This window comes from Eptatretus burgeri, chromosome 6 (genome assembly GCF_056783735.1).
Source record: "Eptatretus burgeri isolate ZD-2024b chromosome 6, Ebu_testis_v1, whole genome shotgun sequence".
Classification (NCBI taxonomy): domain Eukaryota; kingdom Metazoa; phylum Chordata; class Myxini; order Myxiniformes; family Myxinidae; genus Eptatretus; species Eptatretus burgeri.
In genome coordinates, this window is record NC_140966.1 from 102,649,861 (window position 1) to 102,666,249 (window position 16,389).

The window sequence follows — 16,389 nt, forward strand, 5'->3', positions numbered from 1 at the left end:
TGCTTTGGCAGTCATATTGGATTTAAGGATATATTAAATAATGTTTTGTCTGGAACCGCTTAATCAATCGACATGAAACTTGACAATTATGATCGAGTATTGATGCGGAATACATGTTTTAAATTTCAACTTGATCGGATGCATGGTCTGGCAGCCAGAATTATTTATGGTTTGAGGGAAGAGGAGTATGCCTGGTGTTGGCTTAATGGTGAGGGTGGCAGGCTTTGGATTTGAGGGTCCTGAGTTCAAACCCCGCTCAGCTGTTGAATTAATACCAGGTGGAGTTGGCTCAACCTGTCAACTTTCCGAGGTCGGCAAAATGAGTGCCAACATGCTGGTATACTGTGTTGGAGTGGCGACCGGTCCAGGATTGTGCCCAATAGCCAAGGAGACTGCTTTGGCAGCACCAACGCTCTGCACAGAGTATGGTCCAAATGGATGGATGGATGGTAGAGAAGTAGCAGCTGAAATGTAAATCCTATCCAGGTTCCTCCTGATGACTTCATCTTTGCTTTTTGCTTGTTCAAGTTCCTTCTGATGACTCCAATGCAGGACTTGGTTGGTCTTTCATTTGATTTGCATTGAAGTTATTTTAATCCCATTCCGAATTAAATTGAATAATCATAAAAAAGGTCATGGGTCAGGCTCAGGTGTCCAATCAAAGCAGGACGTCTTGGCACCCGGTCATCACTGCCAGCAGTTTTAAAGCGGCAGTTCTAATTATGTCTCTTAATTATGTAACAAAATTACACAAACACCACACAAAGCAGGTCCCGGCGAGGGTCTGTAATCTCTGATTGCACTTTTTCTTGTTTGTTTTTGCTTTTCTTTCTGATTTGTTTCAAAAAAATAATAATTCCTGGAATCTGATCATGTACACGAACCAGTGGAGTTCAGATTGTTCAAAATCCAGACATTGCCTTTCACTGATGGTAGAACCGTCTGCTGTGAATGGATGCACATATATCAACAGCACATATGTCGGGGCATCGATCACCCTTTACTTTTGGCATGAACACATCGATGAACTTGAGAGAAAATTGTTTATTTTATATCGATACATGCGGCCGCACGGAGAGCAGGAAACACCAGGAACACCAATTTTGCAATTGAGGTAACCCGGAGAGTGCTCCACTCGAATGGTTGAATCACTCCCTCATATATATATATATATATATATATATATATATATATATATATATATATATATATATATATATATATATATATATATATATATATATATATATATATATATATATATATATATATATATATATCTACGTGATTTTATCTCCAGCAAATTCCAATGCACAATTTCTTTCTTTCATCCCAGGACCAGCTGGATTTATATATATATATATATATATATATATATATATATATATATATATATATATATACACACACACACATACGCACATACGCACATACGCACATACACACATACACACATACACACATACACACCGGAATCATCATCAACTGTGACTGGCTGAATTAAGCTTCTCCCATTATTTTAATTTTGCAATTTTCTCTGCAGACAAACGACCGTGGATAAAGAGTGAGGAAGCATCTGAAGAAAAGCCATGATGAGAACAACATTGTTAATTTCCTGGACAAATCAGCAGATTATGAAGTGAATTCCTCTCAATCAGGTTCTCGGAGCGATCAGGGACATTTTAGCAGACTGAGCTCTCACAGTCCAGGTTTGAGTCCCAATGATCAAGACTCAGCTCTCGAGTACCAGCAACGAGTGCAGATCGGTAAAGTTATTCGACCTCGTTTGGGTCATGATGGTGGCACTGCATCATGTGAAACGAGATTGAAATCCATCAAAAAACCATCTCCACGTTGTGATGTTTCGGTGTCTTCCCACAGATATGAGAGAATTCGGATGAAGAGTAATTTCCAGGTTGATCCTGCCACGGAAGAAGCAGCCGTCATCATCCAAGCAGGGTACAGAGGATACCTGGTTAGAAAAAACTTGAAAAAGAAGCACCAAAGTGCAACAACCATCCAGGTAAGAAACCACATTTTACAAACATTTTAACAATCTCTAAACTCTGAAATAATCTACACTGATGAAGATGTCAGTTTTGGATTGACCTTGCTGGTGTTCCCTCCTGAATCCATTGTTCATGATTCCTCCAGTTCAATCCCATAAAGCACGTTCACCTCTCCATTATTTACAGATATCCTTGTCATTTGTCAAAAATTACACTCAACACTTCCAATATTTACCCCACACACACGTGAAGCGAACATAAGTTTAAACAATTCGATGACTTCTGTCTACAAACATCAGTTTATGATTGAAGAACAACTTGATTTAAATTTAAAGTTTAATTTGAAGTGGAAAACAAATCTGTAGTTTACAGTCGTTTGGCTCTGAATTTGTCTCGATCACACATGTGCAGAGAGGAGTGACATTTCTTGATTTTTTTTGACAGTCAAACAAGATTGAAAACCATTCCAAACAGGAAACTGTTTTTAAGGACCTCATGAAGGACACAAACAGACACAAATAATGAATGGAACGTGTTAAATAGGGAGGTGTGATAGACACCTTCTCAAGGGCGGTAAAATTCTGGAACTTTCTTTCTTCAACCTTTAAAATCTTTCTTTTATTTCAATGAAGTTATACTCTTGTTATTGTAACACAAAATAAGTTACATTCCTGTGATGTGAGGAACACAAAACGCCTTCTGAGTACTTTCAAAACCCTTCCATTTGGCAGGACTTGGATAAAATATTACATAATTTTATGTCATCAGGACCAATCAAATTTGCTGCTTGAAGACACCGCATGTGTCCTTGTTTCTCAAGACAGCGTGGTATCGTGTTCTCTGAATATATCTCTCTCTCTCTCTCTCTCTCTCTCTCTCTCTCTCTCTCTCTCTCTCTCTCTCTCTCTCTCTCTCTCTCTCTCTCTCTCTCTCTCTCTCTCTCTCTCTCTCTCTCTCTCTCTCTCTCTCTCTCTCTCTCTCTCTCTCTCTCTCTCTCTCTCTCTCTCTCTCTCTCTCTCTCTCTCTCTCTCTCTCTCTCTCTCTCTCTCTCTCTCTCTCTCTCTCTCTCTCTCTCTCTCTCTCTCTCTCTCTCTCTCTCTCTCTCTCTCTCTCTCTCTCTCTCTCTCTCTCTCTCTCTCTCTCTCTCTCTCTCTCTCTCTCTCTCTCTCTCTCTCTCTCTCTCTCTCTCTCTCTCTCTCTCTCTCTCTCTCTCTCTCTCTCTCTCTCTCTCTCTCTCTCTCTCTCTCTCTCTCTCTCTCTCTCTCTCTCTCTCTCTCTCTCTCTCTCTCTCTCTCTCTCTCTCTCTCTCTCTCTCTCTCTCTCTCTCTCTCTCTCTCTCTCTCTCTCTCTCTCTCTCTCTCTCTCTCTCTCTCTCTCTCTCTCTCTCTCTCTCTCTCTCTCTCTCTCTCTCTCTCTCTCTCTCTCTCTCTCTCTCTCTCTCTCTCTCTCTCTCTCTCTCTCTCTCTCTCTCTCTCTCTCTCTCTCTCTCTCTCTCTCTCTCTCTCTCTCTCTCTCTCTCTCTCTCTCTCTCTCTCTCTCTCTCTCTCTCTCTCTCTCTCTCTCTCTCTCTCTCTCTCTCTCTCTCTCTCTCTCTCTCTCTCTCTCTCTCTCTCTCTCTCTCTCTCTCTCTCTCTCTCTCTCTCTCTCTCTCTCTCTCTCTCTCTCTCTCTCTCTCTCTCTCTCTCTCTCTCTCTCTCTCTCTCTCTCTCTCTCTCGTGCACCTCTCTCTCTCTCTCTCTCTCTCTCTCTCTCTCTCTCTCTCTCTCTCTCTCTCTCTCTCTCTCTCTCTCTCTCTCTCTCTCTCTCTCTCTCTCTCTCTCTCTCTCTCTCTCTCTCTCTCTCTCTCTCTCTCTCTCTCTCTCTCTCTCTCTCTCTCTCTCTCTCTCTCTCTCTCTCTCTCTCTCTCTCTCTCTCTCTCTCTCTCTCTCTCTCTCTCTCTCTCTCTCTCTCTCTCTCTCTCTCTCTCTCTCTCTCTCTCTCTCTCTCTCTCTCTCTCTCTCTCTCTCTCTCTCTCTCTCTCTCTCGTGCACCTCTCTCTCTCTCTCTCTCTCTCTCTCTCTCTCTCTCTCTCTCTCTCTCTCTCTCTCTCTCTCTCTCTCTCTCTTTCCCCTCTCTCTCTCTCTCTCTCTCTCTCTCTCTCTCTCTCTCTCTCTCTCTCTCTCTCTCTCTCTCTCTCTCTCTCTCTCTCTCTCTCTCTCTCTCTCTCTCTCTCTCTCTCTCTCTCTCTCGTGCACCTCTCTCTCTCTCTCTCTCTCTCTCTCTCTCTCTCTCTCTCTCTCTCTCTCTCTCTCTCTCTCTCTCTCTCTCTCTCTCTCTCTCTCTCTCTCTCTCTCTCTCTCTCTCTCTCTCTCTCGTGCACCTCTCTCTCTCTCTCTCTCTCTCTCTCTCTCTCTCTCTCTCTCTCTCTCTCTCTCTCTCTCTCTCTCTCTCTCTCTCTCTCTCTCTCTCTCTCTCTCTCTCTCTCTCTCTCTCTCTCTCTCTCTCTCTCTCTCTCTCTCTCTCTCGTGCATTCTCTCTCTCTCTCTCTCTCTCTCTCTCTCTCTCTCTCTCTCTCTCTCTCTCTCTCTCTCTCTCTCTCTCTCTCTCTCTCTCTCTCTCTCTCTCTCTCTCTCTCTCTCTCTCTCTCTCTCTCTCGTGCACCTCTCTCTCTCTCTCTCTCTCTCTCTCTCTCTCTCTCTCTCTCTCTCTCTCTCTCTCTCTCTCTCTCTCTCTCTCTCGTGCATTCTCTCTCTCTCTCTCTCTCTCTCTCTCTCTCTCTCTCTCTCTCTCTCTCTCTCTCTCTCTCTCTCTCTCTCTCTCTCTCTCTCTCTCTCTCTCTCTCTCTCTCTCTCTCTCTCTCTCTCTCTCTCTCTCTCTCTCTCTCTCTCTCTCTCTCTCTCTCTCTCTCTCTCTCTCTCTCTCTCTCTCTCTCTCTCTCTCTCTCTCTCTCTCTCTCTCTCTCTCTCTCTCTCTCTCTCTCTCTCTCTCTCTCTCTCTCTCTCTCTCTCTCTCTCTCTCTCTCTCTCTCTCTCTCTCTCTCTCTCTCTCTCTCTCTCTCGTGCACCTCTCTCTCTCTCTCGTGCACCTCTCTCTCTCTCTCTCTCTCTCTCTCTCTCTCTCTCTCTCTCTCTCTCTCTCTCTCTCTCTCTCTCTCTCTCTCTCTCGTGCACCTCTCCATTCTCTCACCTCTCCTGCACTCCATCCATCCTCCAATTTATTTCAACGTTTCTCTAACCTCCAAATTTTTTAAATCCCATTTTGCAATTCTTGTTCGTTTTCCATCTTTTTTTTTTTCCAACTTCAGTGCAAATTCACCCCACTTCCTGAAATCTACCCCCTCCAAACAACCCCCATCCTGTCCCCCATCCTACCTCCTCTCTTTCCACTCCCTTTACTAACAGCCCCCCCACCCTCTGGTATCAAAAACTGTGTTGTGTTCAAACATCTGTGGGCTCCTTTCCAACCGAACAACTATCCCACTCTCTCATTCAGTACACTCCTCAACACCTAAAACGTGCTCTCTCTTTCCTCTCGTCATACCTCCCCCTCTTCCCACCCTCTCAAATCTTGGTCCTCCCCCCACAGCCACTCCCTTCTTTACCATACAAATACCCAATCTCACCCTTCCCCTCTCCCCACCCCTACATTATCCCTCTTCCCCCATGGCTGTGCCTGCTCTCATCGTCTCCCCTCCTTCGAAAAGCTTCCCTCTCAAATCAGCTGCTTCCTTCCTCTTCAAAGCAAACTTCACTTCCCCTTCCCCCAGGCTTCCCCCTCACCTTTCTCAAAAGCGCCCCCTTCACCCTACTCCCGAAATTCTCCCCTGTCACCCTCCTCCTTCTAATTTCCCCCATTTCCCCTCCCCTTGAAATCTGCCTGCTCACTTCCCCTTCTCAAAACTATCCCTCCTCCCCTTCACATCCACAAAGCTGCCTCCTTCCCCCACTCTCTCTCTCCAACTCATTCTTCCACCTCCTACAATCACCTACTTCCCTCTGCCCCCTCTCTTTTTACTTCCCACTGTGCCGCATCCCAACAACACCGAGCCCGTTCGTCTTCCTCCCCATCCGGCCCTCTCCCCTCGCTCTTCTGCAATCTCCAACATACTATCAACAACTCTCCCTCCCTCCTCCTCCCCTCCCTCTTCTTTAACATTGTGGACTTCAAACATCCAGGGCCTTTGCTCTGACCTGACAGATCTCTCCATACAGGTTCCCACTGGCAAACCAGACATCATCTGCTGAACAGAAACTTTCCTCCTTCAATATGTCTCTGACCCCTTAGTTTATCTCTGTGGTTACTCACTCCTCTGGTATGATAGACCCGAGTTCTGCTCGTGCTGGCACTGGAGATGCTCTCTTTATCAAAAACTCTTTTCCTCACTCTCCATGCACTTCCCTCACTCCTCCACATCCCCAGGGATACCTCTGACTTTGGCTTCCCCTCCACTGACACCTCTTGTTTGTATGTATGTTGTACTGTCCACGAAACAGTCAGGATAGCATTAGCCGATGTGTCCTAAAAACCTGCTCTGCTGTTCTTGCTCACGCTCTCTCTTTCCCATTCACCTTCTCATTTGCTCAACGTCATCTAACATTTGCTTGGAAATAAGCAAACATTACTGCTCTGCATAAAAAAGGTACAAAAACTGATCCCTACAACTGCACATCAATTAACCTGCTCCCTATCAACAGCAAGGTCTTGAAAATGCATCATTGTTTCCGACATTAAATCCTTCCTCTTCTCCAATGGCTTGATTTTCCATCATCAATTTGGATTCAGACCAGGTCGCGCACCCTGGACATGCTGCTTCTGCTTTCCTAACAATGGATGGAGGTCCTTAATGGCAGACATGAGATCAGAGCCATCTCCACAGACATATCATGAGGTTTCAATATGGCCTGTCATCCTGCACTGCTCACCAAACTCTCCTCTTATGGTATTCAAGGCAATCTCCACTCAAGGCTCACAGACTTCCCCTTCTGTTACAGTAGATGCGTGGCTCTTAATGGCTCTCTCTAATGTCCTCTTCTTGTCCAGGCTGGAGATCCTCAAGGCAGTGTTCTGGGCCCTGTGCTTTTTCTGGTTTTCATCAATGATCTCTCCAATTCTCTGCAAAATCTTCTTTTGCTCTTTGCTGATGACTCCACCCCCTGCCGTGGCCTCTCTCGTCTTTCTGGTCAGAAGTCAGCAGCGTCTTCACTCTCTGCAGATCTGGACAAAATCACAAGCTGGTCAAACACTTGGAACATGTCTTTTATTCATGACAAATCTCACACTCACTTTGTCTCTCCGAAAGGACCGTCTGGAACCCCCCACCCATCTACTTTCTCAACAATCCCTTTTGAACAAGTCCTTTCATTCAAGCGTTTGGGCCTCACTATCTATCATGATCTTTCTTGGGAAAGCCACATTTCCAACCTGGCCTCCAAAGCCAGTCACTGACTGGGCATCCTCCATCATGCAAAGTCCTCCTTTGGCAAACCTGAGCTCCTGACCACAAACAAAGCTTTCATCCACAGCCTGATGGTGTACTGCTCTCCCATTTGGGGTGGTCTTCCTGCCACACACTTCAATCTGCTTCATGCTGTGGAAACCAAGGCATTGAGAATCTTTGATATCCACCGTGATGAAGCTGAGTCTTTGGGTCTGTCACTCTCACACCACAGGCAGTTCGGTGGTCCTTCTGTCTTCTAACGTCTCCTCTCCTGTTTTTCTCCCTCCCCCCCCCCCACTCCGCCCTATATTTCCACAGTGTGTCGAAGGTCCACCAAGAACCCCATTCCGGTGAAACTGCCAGAATCAAAAATTACTGCTCACCTTCATTCTTTCATTCCTGTTTTTCCCCACATCTGGAACAATCTCCCACACTCTCTTCAATCCCACTCCTCCCTCCAGGTCTTCAAAACAACTGTTCACCTCCATCTCATATCATTCCCCATCCAAAACCTTGATCTTTTCTACCCCTGTTAATCCAACCCATACCCACCGCTTTCAAATTCCCTGCTTTCCTTCCTGAAAGTCCCTGGAGTACCCTCTTGTTGACCCCATGTACCTCACCCCATCTCTCCCCATGTACCGTGCCTCATCTCTCCCCATGTACCGCGCCCCATCTCTCCCCATGTACCGCATCCCATCTCTCCCCATGTTCCCCGCCCCATCTCTCCCCATGTACCCCCCCCCATCTCTCCCCCTGCTCCCCCCCCCCTCTCTCCCCCTGTTCCCCCCCCCATCCCTCCCCATGTACCTCGCCCCATCTCTCCCCATGTTCCCCGCTCCATCTCTCCCCATGTACCGCGCCCCATCTCTCCCCATGTACCGCGCCCCATCTCTCCCCATGTGCCGCGCCCCAACTCTCCCCATGTCCCGCACCCCATCTCTCCCCATGTGCCGCACCCCATGTCTCCCCATGTCCCCCACCCAATCTCTCCCCATGTTCCCCACGACATCTCTCCCCATGTTCCCCACCCCATCTCTCCCCATGTTCCCCACCCAATCTCTCCCCATGTTCCCCACCCCATCTCTCCCCATGTACCGCGCCCCATCTCTCCTCATGTTCCCCACCCCATCTCTCCCCATGTTCCCCACCCCGTCTCTCCCCATGTTCCCCACCCCATCTCTCCCCATGTTCCCCACCCAATCTCTCCCCATGTTCCCCACCCCATCTCTCCCCATGTACCTCGCCCCATCTCTCCCCATGTTCGCCACCCCATGTACCTCGCCCCATCTCTCCCCATGTTCCCCACCCCATCTCTCCCCATGTACCTCGCCCCATCTCTCCCCATGTTCGCCACCCCATGTACCTCGCCCCATCTCTCCCCATGTTCGCCACCCCATGTACCTCGCCCCATCTCTCCCCATGTACCACGCCCCATCTCTCCCCATGTACCTCGACCCATCTCTCCCCATGCTCCCAGCCCCATCTCTCACCATGTACCTCGCCCCTTCTCTTTCCCATCCACAGATCTCCGAATGTCTCTGTTCCCCACTATTTTGTAATTCTCTCGCCCACCCCTCGGCTCCTGCTCCCCTTGTTATGTGTTCTCTGTGTTAACCAGATTTTGGTGAAGATCCAGATCTGGATCCGACTTCTGGAATTTTCAAAGTGATTCTTCACTGTTGACGGACGGGCCAAAACGATATGGAGCACAATATTTCAAAAAGTTATTTATGTATTCGGACAAAATTTGGTGCACAGGTTGGGTGTGTGACCACGACGAGTTGATTCGATTTTGGTGAAGATCATTTCTGGATCTGGATGTGAGAATTATTTAATTTTTAAAGTATTTCTTCACCCTTGAGAGATTAGGCCAAAATGACATATAGCATGATCTCAGAAAAATGTGTTGGGCCAGATACGTTCTCGTGGATCAGGCATTACATGGTGGAGGTATGCTGTCCAGCGAGTGCCCTTCTAGTTTTGTTTGTGCTCTTCTTTACCATCGCTCAACTTTTATAAATGAAAACAACTCCTGTAATGAGTTTACATGTATGAAGTTTAGATTTGTGAGGAATAGATCCTCAATGTCTGTCACCTGATTCTTCAACTCTCTGCTGTGAATGGCTGCAAAATATATTAATTTATCAATTCACTGATTACCATCTCGAACTTATGTTAATCCAAATCCTTATCCAATGTGATTGGTTGAATGAAGCTTCTCCCAATATTTTAATCTGCTCTTTTCTCTGCAGACAAACTACCGTGGATACAGAACGAGGAACCATCTGAAGAAAACCCTCGATGAGAACAACATCGTTACTTTTCAGGTGAATTCCTCTCAATCAGGTTCTCAAGATACCAGGTAGGTTCCAGCAAGCCGAGCTCTCGCAGTCCAAGTTTAAGTCCCATGTATCATCAAGACAGCTCTGGAGGACCAGCGTCGAGTGCAGATGGGTAAAGTCATTCGACCTCGATTGGGTCATGATGGTGGCACTGCATCATGTGAAACGAGATTGAAATCCATCAAGAAACCATCTCCACGTTGTGATGTTGTGGTGTCTTCCCACGGACATGAGAAAAGTGGGATGAAGAGTAATCTCCAGGTTGATCGTGCCAAGGAAGAAGCAGCCGTCATTATTCAAGCAGATTACGGAGGATACCTGGTTAGAAACAACTTGAAAAAGAAGCACCAAAGTGCAACAACCATCCAGGTAAGAAACACATTTTACAAACATTTTCACAATCTCTAAACTAAGAAATAATCTCCAGTGATGAAGATGTAAATTTTGGATTTACCTTGCTGGTGTTCCCACCTGAATCCATTATTCATGATTCCTCCGGTTCAATCCCATCAATCACATTGATCTCTCCATTATTTACAGATTTCCTTGTAATTTATATAAAATTACACTCAACACTTCCAATATTTACCCCACACACATGCAGCGCACTGCAGGGTTAAACACTTGGTTCATGGCCCTTTCCACCTTATCAGTTTATGATAAAAGAAGATCCTATTTAAATTGAATGTTATATTTTGAATACGAACCGGAACATGAACAGAAAAACGAATCTGAAGTTTCACAGAACTTTGGCTCTGAATTTGTCCCGATCACACATGTGCACAGAGGAGTGAGATAAGTTTTTATTCTTTCTGTCTGTCTGGCAATCAAACAAGATTGAAAACCAAGTCCAAACAGGAAACTGTTTTCGGGACGTCATCAAGAACACAAACAACAGAAACAAATAACGAATGTAACATGTCTAATAAGACGGTGTAAATGATGCTGGGTCAACAGCAGTAAACAGGAATTTTTTTTGTGCAACCTTTACAATCTTTATTTAAGTTGAATTTGATTGTTCACTTCAACAGTGTGGAACACAAATCACCTTTTTAGCACTTTCACAACCCTTCCGTTTCGCAGTACTTGGACATAATATTTCGGCATTTTTTGTCATCAGGAACAATCAGATTTTCTGATCGTAGACCACGTCCATGTCCTTGTTTCTCAAGACAGCGTGGGTTAATGTGTTCTATGAACTCTCCAGTCGACAAATCATATCGAGTGAGGAAGAGTAACACAGCCCTCTTTCCCCTCACCTTCCATGTTCATCCGTTTTGGTCCTTTTTCCACCTTTCTTGAACATTTACATTTCAAATGTCCCGCTCTAATATCAACCAAGGAGCCTTCCATGACATAATAACACACCACGGTCACTTTCCCTGAATTATGCGGATGTTAATCAGACCAGGAACAAACCAACACAGTGTCTGGATTTTAACGTGGGTTTCTCACATCATGAGCCCTGGGTTCAGATGGGAATACCAAACAGGTCACCGTTGGTTATAATAGAGAAATCTTTCACTTCTCTCCAACAATACTTTTATCACCAATATTTTGTTTGTCCTTTTCTTTGTCATTATTCAAGTTTAACAATGAAAATAACTCCTGAAATCAGATTACGTGCATGAAGTTTAGATTGTTCATAAAAATACCCACAATGCCTGTCACCTGATTCTTCAACCATCTGCTGTCAATGGCTACAAAATATATATTAATTTAACCATTAACTGATAACCATCTCCTACTGATGTTAATCCAAATCTTCATCCAATGTGATTGGTTGAATCATTTTAATCTGCCCTTTTCTCTGCAGACAAACTCTCATGGACACAGAACAAGGAACCATCTGAAGAAAACCCACAATGAGAACAAAATGGTTACTTTTCAGGTGAATTTCTCTCAATCAAGTTCTCGGCACTATCAGGGTCATTCCAGCAAGCCGAGCTCTCGTAGTCCAGGTTTAAGTCCCAAATATGATCGAGACTCAGCTCTTGAAAACCAGAGCCGAGTGAAGAAAGTTATTCGACGAGTGCGGAATGTTTTTCGACATTGATTGGGTCATGTTGGTGGCACCGCATCATGTGATACGAGTTTGAAATCAACCAGGAAAACGTCTCCATGTTGTAATGTTGTGTGGACCTTCCCATGGTCTTGAGAGAAGTGGAGTGAAGAGTAATTTCCTGGTGGATCCTGCCAAGGAAGGGGCAATCATCATCATCCAACCAGGTTACAGAGGACACCGAGGGAGAAACGATTTGAAAAAGAAGCGCCAAAGTGCAACAACCATCCACAAGTGTAACAACCATCCAGGTAAGAAACCACATTTTACAAACATTTTAACAATCTATAAACTATGAAATAATCTCCAGTGATGAAGACGTAAATTTTGGATTTACCTCGCTGGTGTTCCCTCCTGAATCCATTGTTCATGATTCCTCCAGTTCAATCCCATAAAACACATTGATCTCTCCATTATTTACAGGTATCCTTGTAATTTATATAAAATTACACTCAACACTTTCAACATTTACACCACAAACACACACAAAGCAAAACAGTGGGGTTTTACAATCAGTTCGTGTGTGTCTGTCCTTCTTATCAGTTTATGATTGAGGAACAACTTGCTTAAATTGAATGTTATATTTTGAACACGAATCGGAACATGAATAGGAAGATAAGTTTACCGTTTAACAGAACTTGGTCTCTCAATTTGCTCTGATCGTACATGTGAACATATTCAGTCATATTCAGATCACAACAAGAAACGTCACAATATTGTACATCACTTATTGGTGAACAATTCCTGTGCACCGCTCCTTCCCAATTCCATATCCAGGGGGATGCATGACGTCATCGCCGAGCCCCGAAGGAATGGAGTTCTCAGTTTTACTTGGTTTATTTGTTTGTTTGTTTATTTGTTTGTTCAGGTGATCTCTCAGCCATCCTTTGAGCTCAGGATGTGCTTTGGCAAAAACGTTATTTTTATTTTCTGATGATTCAATTCAATGATTAATTATTCATTTTTCAATGAATTACTTAATTTTCAAAAAGTTACAGATTCAGGTGAAACAGTGGTGGGTTTGGTATACAATTAGCCAATTGATTCAGAAATTAATTGTTTCACCATTATTGTTTATTTATTTAAATTGCACAATTAATTATTGTACACCACTCCCAATTCCATGTCCATGCACTGCACGGCGGCATCGCCGGGCACCGAAAGCGCCCCAGCAACGTCGTGCGCTGGAGATTGTTATTTATTTATTTGTTATTGGGACGGTGTACTTTGAATGAACCTCCACTTGTTTTATTTGTTATTAGTTGATTTACTGTATTACAGTATTTTACCCGTCAATTCCAGAATAATCGTCATCATCAGTGATGTTGGAATGTCCAATTGTTTATTTTATGTTGTTCTCCTTTCGGCTGCTCCCATTCGGGGTCGCCACACCAATGGCACCGACATTCCACAGGTTTAACTCCACACAAGCCTAGTGTTGGTTTCGCGGTTAGGGTGGTGGCTTGGGATCCCTGAGTCCTGAGTTTGAGCCCAGCAAGCTGTTGAATTAACACCAGGGGGTTGACTCAGCCTGTCATCCTTCCGAGGTCTGTGAAATGAGCACCAGTATACTGGTGATCGGGGCACTGCATCAGCGACTTAGCCACGCCCCTAACCAATGATGCAACCAGCAGACAAAAAGGCAGCGCACGATAGGAACTCAACACAACTCAAAAAAGAAAACACTCCCAAAACACAAACTTAAACTGTTAAAGTACCGACCAGGCATCTGGAGAATTTCACATCCAATACTATTCACGCAACCTGAACAGCATCGTTGAGATTCAAATCTGAACGAACCAAAGCAGCCCGTTTGTAATTCTTCTTCTTTTCAGGCAGCCAAACTCAAAAATTGTTGAAGATAAGTACTTTATTAAACGCATCTACACCATTTTATTGTTGGAAGGTCCATAACTATGTCGTTCTCAGAACTTGATATAATTCCATGAAAAGTCGGCAAAACTGCATCATTATGCAGTGATATGAAGGGTCAGTGGAACAGTGCCCATCAATCAACCAGGTGTGGTGTGATGTGGTTTGGCTGAGTCCCACGCTGACAATTGGCCAATAATACCCAAATGGGTGTGGTTAATGGTGGAATGTTATTGCTGCCCAATATGCTGTGGAAATGGCTCCCAATGGTAAATAATGCTTAGAATCGGGCAGATATTTCCTTTAAATGAATGTCGAGCACAAGCATCAAGTAAGTAGTTGTGACATTAGATACGCATCACTTTAACACAAGTTAAACACCGTCAACCCATTCTAATGTCTTTGTCTAAAATTACCAAACTAATTGACCCCACTCCTACCGTTTTACCCTCTGTAATCGGTCCTTTTGCTTTTTAGTGTTTTGCTAGTCCGGCGGCGTAAGTTTTGGCACCAAATACCGTCAGGCCATTGTAACTGGGCCGTGATACCAAAGGGCGGAGGAGCTCCTTGTGAGCCAATGGCCATCCATATCTCGTGCCCGTGTCTGCTGACGTCCTCCTGTATTTGGGTTACTTATTAGGAGGTTGGTTGCAGATTTGCACTCCGGCCACCGCAAAACCCTTCATTCCGCAAGACACAAAAACGCAAAGAAATCTTAAAATCCACTCCATGGGAGTACCTCCTGTGCAGCTTCCCTTCGCAGGGCAGCTCACTGGATGACGGGATTGGGGCAAAAGCCTTCGGGACCCCCAATCTTTGATGAAAGGAGGGAAACCACGGAGTAACATCCCTGGGTCAGATTGCGGGAGAGCGTGTCGGAGTGGTGCTGAGGTGTCGTCCACCAGACGGCGGTCTCCTTGGGTGAACCTGAGGCGGTGCCTTCGGGTGGGTGCCTGGAATGTCCTATCCCTAAGAGAGGATGAGCACCTGTCTCTGTTATCATCTGAGCTCAAGCGTTTGGACATCGGGATTGCAGCTCTCTCTGAGTTTCGGAGACGGTATTGCGGCGAGATCATGGTGGGTGGTTACACCTCCACCTACCATTCCCAAGGAGTTGCTGCAGCTGTGTCCAATAAGCTGACACCAATGATAATTAAGGTAACACCGGTCAACGAGCGTATAATGAGACGAAGTATTTGTTACTCCTTGGGTGTCATTTCCCTGGTCTCTGTTTATGCTCCGACTGAGGCGAGTGATCTCACCGTGAAGGATGCATTCTACGCCATGCTTGAGTCTGTGGTTGATCAGTGTCCCAGACGAGATACACTTCTAGTCTTGGGGGATTTCAATGCATCGAATGGAACTGATAGGGACGGTTATGAGATGTGTGTTTGTCCACATGGGTCAGGAACTATGAACCAGAATAGAACTAAGTTGCTTGACTTTGCGAGAAGTCATGGACTTAGGGTGGCCGGTTCATGGTTTCAGCGCCCACAAGCTCATCGCTGGACTTGGTATTCCAATGCTGGCAGTGTGGCAAAAGAGATTGACCATGTCCTTGTTGATGGTCGCTGGATGATGATCCAGAACTGCAGGGTCTACCAGAGTGCTCAGTTCTTCAATACTGACCACCGGCTTGTTGTAGCATGTCTGAAGCTGCATCTTAAATGCGGGAGAATTGTACCATCCCAGCCTCGGCTGGATGTTGGCAATCTCAAAGATGAGAGGGTAGCTGAGGAGTTCGCGAACAAGCTGAATGGAAATTTGGGGGGTCTGGGTACTTTGGGAAGTCCTGAAGAGTTGTGGAGTGCCTTCAACACTACCATCCTTGATGTTGCCGGTGGATGTCTTGGAACTCACCGAAGGGCAAAGAAGAAATTTGTCTCTCGAGGGACACTGGATACCATTGATCAGAGTCGCAGGGTCAGGCTGAATGGCAGAGCTGAGCTGTTCAGGGAGCTGAGGCATAAAACTGTACGTGCGCTAAGGGTGGACAAGGAGGCCTATGTGCAAGGAATCCATGAGGGGGCAGAGCATCACCTGTCGTCAAGGGATTCTCGTCTTTCAGGGGAATTCGCGCAATGCGTTCATCCAAGCCCACCCCTCAGTGTACTGCAGTTAGAGCAGAGGGTGGTCGGCTCTTGACAGGTCTGCTCTTGACAGGACTTGACAGTCCGAAGTGAAGGTCTGCCGGGCCGGTTACTTTGAGCGGTTGTACAAGGCTGATCCGCCAGATGTCGAGTTGGACATCAAGGGTGTTACAATCCCTGTTGCTGACCCTCCAATCAACTGTGGTCCACCTTCGCTTGTGGAAACGCAGGCTGCGGTGAACCGGTTGAAATGGGGTAAAGCTCCAGGGATCTGTGGCATCCATGCTGAACTTGCCAAGGTTGGTGGAAATGCTGCAATTGTGTCGTTGCATGTAGTTCTGTGCTCTGCCTGGAACACAGGCATCATCCCAACTGACTGGAAGAGGGGACTTGTTGTCCCTCTCTGGAAAGGGAAGGGTGATGGCCAAGACTGCAACAACTACCGAGGGGTGACGCTGCTCTCAGTGTCGGGCAAGGTCTTTCCTCGGATAATTATTGATAGGGTTCCCCTCCATCTGCTTGAGCACCAGCGTCCAGAGCAGTCAGGCTTCACACCAAAGAGGTCAACGATTGACCGTATCCTTGCTTTTCTTAT

The 16,389-nt window shown here is 45.6% G+C and overlaps 1 pseudogene across 1 annotated transcript in view; it reads left to right on the forward strand.

Moving 5' to 3' along the window:
• Positions 1-12,845, forward strand: part of LOC147025486 (uncharacterized) — a 22,718-nt pseudogene extending 9,873 nt beyond the window's left edge. The window contains exons 4-6 of the transcript XR_015059659.1: positions 1,564-2,023; positions 9,681-10,139; positions 11,587-12,845. The product of XR_015059659.1 is annotated as an uncharacterized LOC147025486 (transcript). The remainder of the gene's footprint in view (positions 1-1,563; positions 2,024-9,680; positions 10,140-11,586) is intronic.
• The last annotated feature ends 3,544 nt before the right edge of the window (positions 12,846-16,389 follow it).